A 9,482-nucleotide genomic window follows, 5' to 3' on the forward strand; every position below is an offset into this window, starting at 1 on the left:
TCTGACATTTCTAATCCCTGAGCTTCTCTGAGAGCAAATAGTCATGAACAAGCCTTTCAGAGAAGGGAATAAACTGGATTTTGAAGGTAAGTCCATCCAGAAGGACGTAAAGCTCCCCTTGCCATACTTCCCCCCCCATGAGATGTTGTCATAATTCTGAACCTGGGATGAGACTGCCATTGTTATTCTTATGGCTGAGATACTTCTGTACCAGTTGATGGTGGTGTTATAGATAAAATGGAGAAAAATGAATCTAAGGTGCCTGGTTCCGCAGGGAGTTAATTTCTCATCCCTTGGACTAACTTCCTGTGCTGGGGATCGTTCATTTCGGTGGCTTTCCCAGTGATGGCCCTGGCTGCCTAGCAACCGTCAGCTCCAACCTTCTCCGAACAATGGCAGCTGTTCATAAAAGTGCCATCGATTTTTTTAAAGACCGTTTCATTTTATGAAAAATTAAACCTCATAAAAATACAGCTTCCCGCTATATGTTGTTCCCAAACAACTGTTAACAGCTCTGTAATGTAGAAATTGAATTGAGAACTGCCAATTCTTGAGTGGTTACACACATAAATGCGGGTGTCTTTCAAATAATCATGTATTTTTACATATAACCAGTGCTTTTGAGCACTCTCAAGTAATGTAACTACCAGCCATCCTTCGTCCTTCCACCATGAAATGGGCATCATTATTCCTCTGTTTGCCCAAAAGTAAGTATTGATTTTCCTGCAGTTCCTGAATGCTAATTTCTACAACATTGTTCTACAGAAAAAGCAGAACTCAATTCCATCTTATTTTTATGTGTAGAAATGGATGGTATGAATTTAAATTCATCAGAACACTGTGATTCATCAGAAAATCAATAAATTTAAAAGGTCACAAATGTCTCCAAAAGATTTTTAGGCAGCTTTGCAATCCTTCTGGGTTTAGTCTTCTCTATTAAATTATCTCTGGGTCTACACGATTATTAAACCAGTAGTGCTTGGTATAATTAACTACTGATATTAATCCTCCCACGGATTTTTTTTTTTTGCCCCAGCTTTTTCTAATCATTTGATTCTTACCTATTCTAGAAACCTTGACCACACCTACCCTCGTTGGCAAAAAACAAAAACAAAACAAAGAAAGCATTTTTCTTGGGGATGCAGTGTGGTGAGCAAAGAGGCATTATGGAAAGCTCAGCTCTCAGACTGGAGGCAAGCCACTTGAATTTTCTAAGCCTCAGAATTCCTATCTGTGAAATGGGGAATACTATCAGTATCTATGGCAGAACTGTGATCAGTAAAAGACAATGTATTTGCAGCATTTAACAGAAAACTAGAAGATAGTATAAATGAGAGTCAAAGAAAAAAACAACTTAATAAAGGACTGCCTGTACCTACACACATAAAATGAGATGAACAGACATCCTAATATTTCCGTTTTCCCCTTCCACAGCTCTGTCCCCCAAGTCCCCCCCCCGACAAAAAGTGTACCTTCAGCACCACCAAATGAACACAAAATAATCTCTAAGTTCTCATTAGACAGTCATCATGTTTTTCTAAATCTAACTCCTTTTTAATTTTAGCTTTGGTTGGAGTGTGAAAAATGTTCAGATAACATAGGGAATGTATTGTATTAGGAAAATCTAGTTTTAATATTTAAGGGCAAATGATCTGGCTTGAAGTCAGTTGACTGGAGTACAATTTCATCATCATCATCATCACTGGCAAACATTTAAGGAGGATCTTCTCATGTGGGGTGGGGGGGGAGGGAGGGGTGGCCCAGAGCACAAAGAGATTTCAGTCCTGGTTTTTGCAGGTGGGCGTAACCTAGCTATGTCAATGTCCCTGCAATATTTTCCTTTCTCTTTCCTGTCCAATAAACAGTACTTCCTTTCCTCGGAGGGCTCTGGCTTCACAATCGACAGCACTGGAACAATTTCTACATCAGCAGTTTTTGATTTTGAGAGCGAAGCTAGAAGGTAAATACTGCTACTGGCTTTTCATTTACTCAAAATGCCTGCCCTTTGGTTCATATTTCCCTTTTCAAGAGTATTTCACCCCATCTGGCCTTAATGTGCTCCCAAATGAGGATGCTTTTGGCATTGCCTTAGATATGAAATCATCATCTAAACTGTAACTGCACAATTACTGGTTTAGGTATAGATGTGGCTAATCTGGCCTTTCTCTGAATCATCCACTTTCTTCAGCTCTAAGCAACAAGGTGATTTCGGTGATGGCGTTTGTGACCTGCCATAGAAGGCGGTGGGGACTTCCCTCCAGATGGCTGGGACACAGAATTCATTTCCGATGTAATCCAGCAGCTTTGAAAAGTTAATGGACTGACAATTTCTCCTTATTTCCTCCATATCTGCTGAAGGGGATTGGTTCATAGTTATTATTTCTACTTTTATAATGTTTTTTATGACCACCCTTTTCAGCCTCATGTTCTGCATCTACGTGCTCTACGGGAAAACAAAATGGACCTTTAAACCATTCCAATTAGCTTGCTCCTGAATCTCTTAAGGACATTCTTCCTGATTATGAAAATTGAGGATGGGATATATCCTGTCTTAGCATCTTCAGTAAAACAGATTGAGGGTTCAAAAATGGGATGTGACTGAAGTCCGCAGGCGAAGAACACTCCTAAATTTGTATTATCATTATATATCTGGGAGGTAGAAATTGCCAAAATCTTTATCCATTTCCCCTTACGCTCAAAATCCTCTGCCCCCATGTTTATCTGATCACATAAATAGCTCTGGAAATAATGGATAATGTCCGTAACAATTTTCTTTTTTTCTTTTGTTGGCCTGGCATAATCATGGAAAAATGATTATGTGTATTCAAGATATTTACAAATCTTAAATTTATTAACAAATTGGAGTAAAACTTATTAATGAGAGTTTAAGAAATTAACTTTTTTTCTTGATAAGGGAAAACTAAAGCTTTCCTTTTTTTCAGCATCTTTGAAATCAGAGGAGCTGGCACTGAAAGCCTGAAGCTCTGTTTGAAGAATTTGAATAAATAATTCTTTGGCTAAAATTTTGCAGTGGATTTTCACTAAAACTTTACAGAGAGCACACTACTCCTCAATTTTCCTAACTCCAGAGTTTCCAGGGTCACTGAGCAGACCTATGAATGGGAGGAAAGGAAATTTTGGAATGCCTCATTGGCAAGGGAATCATCAATTCCCTCTCTTTAAAGGAGATCTAGGGGCTGTGAAAGCACTTGTTCAAATCCATATGAAAGAGTTAGCAAGGCTCATTTCTTCCTTATTCCTTTGCAGTCTACTCTTCAGCATCCAGCTAGACCAAATGTAATCCTGCCCACATCTTTTTCCTGCTCTTCTTGTGGTTAAGACTTCCCAGAATTATGAAAGAAATGTCTCTATTCTCAAAAGTGGATTGGCTTTATGATTTTTGTCAAGAGTTGTCTCCTAAATAATCATCTTTTTGTAAGAGAGGTTTTAAAATAAGAGGAAAATTGAGAACTGATTTGATTTTTAGGATAAATAGAAGTAAAACATTAATTCTGGTCTCGATTGTCAGTATATTTCAAGTTAAAATAGATTTTTTTTTTTCTGGAAAGGTGACCAACCATCCTGGTTTGCCTGGGAAGTTTCTCTGATGTGTGTGGGACTTTCAGTGCTAGACTGGATAGTCCTGGGCAAATTGGGACCATTGGTGACTCTAGGACACAGTTTATGGGTGTCAACATTCATCTTTCCATCAGGATATATTCTGTACTTTCATTCTTCAAACCCGTAAATATCTCTGCTGAGATAAAAACCCTTTAATCATCTAACCGGCCTAATATTTCCCCATTGTCATTACGTTACTTTGAAGTGTTTTTAACACCTTCTCCTTTGCATTTGTCAATCAGTTTTCCATATTGAAAAGTCAATGTTTAAAGGTAAGAACCCATACCCATAGCTTTCTTTGCTCTACCACTCTAAGGAATTCCCTTCAATTTTGTATGATTGATGGGGATTAACAGACTTTCCTAAGTTTCTGCCTGTCTTTTCAATGGATTTGACTAATATGGTTCCTAACAAAGTGTTAGCCATTTCCAACTGTTAAAACAACTTGTGTGGGCTTCCCTGGTGGCACAGTGGTTGAGAGTCCGCCTGCTGATGCAGGGGACACGGGTTCGTGCCCCGGTCCGGGAAGATCCTACATGCCGCGGAGCGGCTGGGCCCGTGAGCCATGGCTGCTGAGCCTGCGCGTCCGGAGCCTGTGCTCCGCAACGGGAGAGGCCACAACAGTGAGAGGCCCGCGTACCACCAAAGAAAAAAAAAAAAAAAAAAAAACACAGACAAAAAAAACAACTTGTTTGACTGACATTTTAACTAAATGAATCAATTGTTTCCACTGGTCAGTTAAAGTCCAATAGATTCTATTTCTGTGAAAGTCTGTCAGTTATTATAAAATCTTAGCTGTCTTTCCTGTGGCTGCCCTTTCAGTTTCTCACTGGTTATTAAAGTGATTGATCCCGGAGGACTGTTCACTGTTGGGAATCTAAAGATTTTCCTCGTCAATGTCAACAATAAGGACCCCATTCTTACCTGCAGGTAAGGAAATAAAATGTATTCTTCTAATTTGGCCTTGAAAATTGAATATGAAAATGTAGTCTCTGAAATTCATTAGTGAAATTTCCATTAGAATGAAATGGTTTCTTTTTTTTTTTTTTTGCTGAGAAGGAAAATAAGTCAGATGTAAACAATCTCTTAAGATTCCAAAGAAAAGGCTTTCTTAATAACTGAAAGCAAAGTAGTTTTGGTTTTTTTGGGTTTTTTTTGCGGTACGCGGGCCTCTCACGGTTGTGGCCTCTCCCGTTGCGGAGCACAGGCTCCGGACGCGCAGGCTCAGCGGCCATGGCTCACGGGCCCAGCCGCTCCGCGGCACGTGGGATCCTCCCGGACCGGGGCACGAACCCGTGTCCCCTGCATCAGCAGGTGGACTCTCAACCACTGCGCCACCAGGGAAGCCCCAAAGTAGTTTTTTAAAGTATAAAATATATTAAAATGGCAACAGAAGTAGGTGTTATTAGTGCAATATGTTCTTAGTATCTGATGGGCTGGATTCTCTTTTACTGCCCTCAAGGAAAATTCTGGTGATAATTATCACCAGGGAGTTTATAACCATATCGAGGGAACAGCATTTTTAAGAAACTCGTTCTTACAATATAGGGCTAAGAGCACAATGGTTAAGCATACAGTCTCTAGAGCCAGATAGGCTAGGGGTCAAATCCTCTCTTAGCCACCTTGGTATTTACTTCTTAGAGTTACTGCATTTCTTAAAATCTCTTTCCACATTTGTAAAATGGTACCAACTTCCTGGGGCGGCTGTGAGGAATAAATGAGAAAACATGGAAAGTGGTTAGCGTTGTGTCTAGACTCTAGGCAAGTGTTCAGCAAATGGGTTAATACCATGGTCCATAGTTTCCACTTTCATCATTACTACCTCTAGTCCCTACCCCTCCAACACCATAAGAGGTGGAGAACAATATACACCAAACAAATGCCACTCTAATTGTCTCCTCTTTAAAACAAGATTATTCAATATGGAACATGCTATTTTGAGTGTTACCTCTGTAAACTCAACTCTGCACCATAAAGTCGACATCACACTGGATGAGGAAATTCCAACTGGGGAAACAGTTGGAGTATGCCAGGCAACCGACGAAGATTACTTCGGAGGCTTAACCTTTGAACTAGACCCAAGGAATGCTTACTTTGCAGTTGACAAAGGTAGGTTGAGATTGTTCAAATTCTCTCTTATTTCCTACTCTTATCATCTATATTACATCTCCTCTGCAAGACTGAGTTCCTTGAGGGTAGATACCAGATTGTCTTCATTTTCAGAACCCCTACAAGAAGCAAATGGTAAATGCTTAATATGCATCTGGTGCATAACTTTTGGCAAAACCTAGTTTTTTGTCCACTCATGAGCTAACCTGTGCCTCTTCATGGCTGCTACAGAATGAGGACCTTAGCTCTTCTACTCTACTGACCTTCTAGTTCATCTTTTCAGACCTAGATCCTTCTTCTCTCTGCTCTACGTTCAAGTTTTTGTGAGAGAGAATCGGTTTGAACTTTCTAGAGTTAGTCATTCACTTCTTGTCCAATCAGCTGTGGCTGAGGCTGGGGTGGGGTGTGGGTCAGATTATGTGGAATGTAAGGCTTCTTCCGGGGCCGAGCAGAGAAGACAGGTGCTCATCTTTAGCACATCTGCAGGTTTAAGCCATTGTAGCAGGTGCTGTCTGTGTCTTCAGGCCTTAGCATTTTGGTGGCCTGACTTCTAACTGCCAGTAAGTATCTGTGTTTCTTTGCTTGAGCGATGATTTGGGGTCTGACATCTGCCCTGTCCCTTCTCCACAAAGAGCAGGTTAGAAATGTTGGGAAAATACTACCCACCCCCACAAGCTCTCAACCAATCACTGAAGAGAATGGGTGTATGAATACTCCAGCTCCTTGCCCTTGGAGGGACGATTCTGAGCGCGTGTTTTGTGCTGGCTTCCAGAGTTTCCCAGGGCTATTAAGCTCTAGTTGCTCAGAGCAATAACTTGTCTGATAATGAATGCATTTTTTTTTTTTTATCAGCAGGCTTTCCTTTACTATCTCACTTCTCCCGTGCCACAGTGCCCTGGCTCTCCTCCCACATGAACTACTTGCACTCAAATTCTTATCCCAGGTTCTGTTCCGGGGGTGGGGGGAGCATCCCAGTGAAGGTGGCCATCATCCCCTCTAACCTGAATTACTGCATAGATCTCTTAACTGGGCTTCTGCCTTCCCACTTCCCCCCTCCAATACTCTGAGCAGAGCAGCTAAAATGAGTTTGTTTAAAAGCCAGATTGGATCTCTGTAAAATTCTCCTGTAATTTTCTTTGCACTTGGAGTGCAATCCAGACTTCTTACCTCATCCCCAAGACTGTGTTTTCTCTGGCCACTGCCTCTCTCTCCAACCTCATACTGTTCCTTGTCTCCCCTGGTCCATTACATTAGTCGGCAGCCAAATGACTAAGCTGACTGCCTTGAGACCTCTGTCCTTGCATTTTTCAGAACCTCACCCTTAGACATTGTTTTTAATCACATCACAGTTTTCATTTCCTTAATAATGTGACTATTTGAATTTCTTTTCTTGTTTACACTTGTTTAGTGTTGGCCTCTCAGCCCAGATTGTTAATTCCATAAAGGCAGGGATTTAATTGTGGTTCATACAGTGCTCAAGACAGTTTCTGACACATAGCTGGCACTCCACAAATGCTTGTTGAAATTGAATGAATGCATGGATCGATTGGGTGGAAGGAAGTCTGATAAGTTATGACCTCATTACTGTGTTTTCATGGATGATGTTCTCTCTGCTGGGAATGATCTCTACTTGCCATTTCCTTATCCTACATATCCTTTAAGGCCTAAAATAAGGACCGCCTCTTCTAGAAAGTCTTCCCTGTTCTGCTAAGCCAAAAACCTTTTTCTGTTTTGCTACTTGCTAACAGAATATGATTAATGAGGGTATTTTGTGTCTACATTTTGAGTCAGATTCTTAATTCTAACGAATAGGGCATAATTCACACTTTATTTTTTCCATCACTATATAATAAAGTAATTTTGAGAGTGACAGCCTGGGCCAGTTTGCAGCAAGATGTGCTGTTTTGTTACAGAGCGTGGGACCGTGGTTACTGCTTCTTGCCTTGATGTGGAGAGAGCTGGGTTTGCATGTGCTCAGTCCTTCTCCAGTAAGGCTTGTGACCATGACCAGTGGTATGCGGCCATTCCAGTGACTGTCTATATCCACGCCATTAATGACAATGCACCTTGCTGTGATCGATATCTGATTAGGTGAGCTGAGATGGGTGGTCAGGGTTAAACATTTTAAGTGAGTGGAAAGCAGAGGCGTTGCTATGTTTATTGGCTCAGCTGGATATGTGGTTGGTGATCACAGTGACTCTTGTTTAATCTCATATTCTGGTCCTCAGAAATGACCTGTTGAAATCTAGGTTTCCTGGATCTGACAGTAAGTTGTTGATAGCTTAAGTTTTGGAGTCACAGACCTGGCTTGGCATCCTGGTTCTATCACACGTGAGCTCTGTGATCTTGGGTAATTTACTGAAACCCTTTGATCCTCAGTTTCTTTCTTTATAAAATGGGATAACAATAATACTTACTCTTTAGGGTGGTTGTGAAGAATAAATGGGATAATTTATAAAAACATTCTCAGCACAGTGCTGAGCATGTGGTGTGAATTTCATAAATGTTATTTATCACAGTTTCACAATCCCTTATTTGGAAACTTTGGCACTGGCTACGTTTCAAGATAAAGATTTTTTTGAATTTTAGAAAGGTAATATGGTGTGTCTATCATATATTTTGCAAGTACCCACTATTCACATCAATGAATAGCACCGCAGTGGTACATAGAAACAGTCACACTAAGTGGGACAAAAAAAGATCTGGCAGGTCAGGTTAGGTCAGGCTTTGATGATCTCAATAAATTATGAGAAAATCCTGAGTTCTGGGCTTTTGGATTTTGGAATCCGGATAAGGGATTATGGGGCTGTATTTCTGTCAGTATGGCTATTTTTATTATTTGAAGCTCAGTCTCCGAACCTACGTTTCTGTCACTTTTCTGTCTCCCCTCCCCCCTCCAACCAATCTCTCAACTACACATAGGACAGCTGTCCCACCCCACCTCATGCCCTGTTTCCTAAGCCTTATTCCTGATTATCTAATGAGAACTAAAACCTAGCTTCTGCTAATTACAAGCCATGTGGCTTTGTTTGGGCCCCACTTACTCTGCCTTTGGAATCGAGATGATAACTGCATCTACCTCATAGCATTGGTTTAAGAATCAAATACAATGCTTGGAATCTGTTCTGTATAGGAGTTGGCAGACACTCAGTAAATGATACCTTCCTTTTCCTTTTCTTTCTCCTTCTTCTCCACCCCCCCCCTTCCCCGGGATTAGAGTTAATTAACCAAACACCTGCTACATGCTGACCCCAGTGCTATAGCCCCTGGAGGTGACAGGAGTATTTGCTATGCTCCTTTGTTGTAAGGAGGTTGTATCTTGTCAGGATGATATGATGAATACATGTAAAAAGACTGTAAAAAATACAAGATGATTTTACATTAAAAGAAGAACACGTGGGACTAGAGTATTCAGGGGAGCTTCCTCAAGGGGTGAGATCTATGTGAGTCTTTGAAGAATGACTAGGATTTAGAGGTTGGAGGCTTAAAAGTGAGCATTTGGGGCAGAGGGATCCCAGTGAAGAAATGGGTGACTATACAGAGATAGAAGTAAGTCCACTATGACCGCTAGGTTAAGATTGTCCCTCTTGAGCACACCATGCAGATGCTGTAGATTGGAACAATCTCTGAGAATTATCTGATTCCAGCCTACGCCTGCTCTATTGAGGTGATGTCCCTGATAGACTTCCAAACAAGTACCCAGCTGGGTGTAGAAAGGAAATACTCCCAGAAAAGGAACAAAGTCAGACCAA

This window comes from Orcinus orca, chromosome 10 (genome assembly GCF_937001465.1).
Source record: "Orcinus orca chromosome 10, mOrcOrc1.1, whole genome shotgun sequence".
NCBI lineage: Eukaryota > Metazoa > Chordata > Mammalia > Artiodactyla > Delphinidae > Orcinus > Orcinus orca.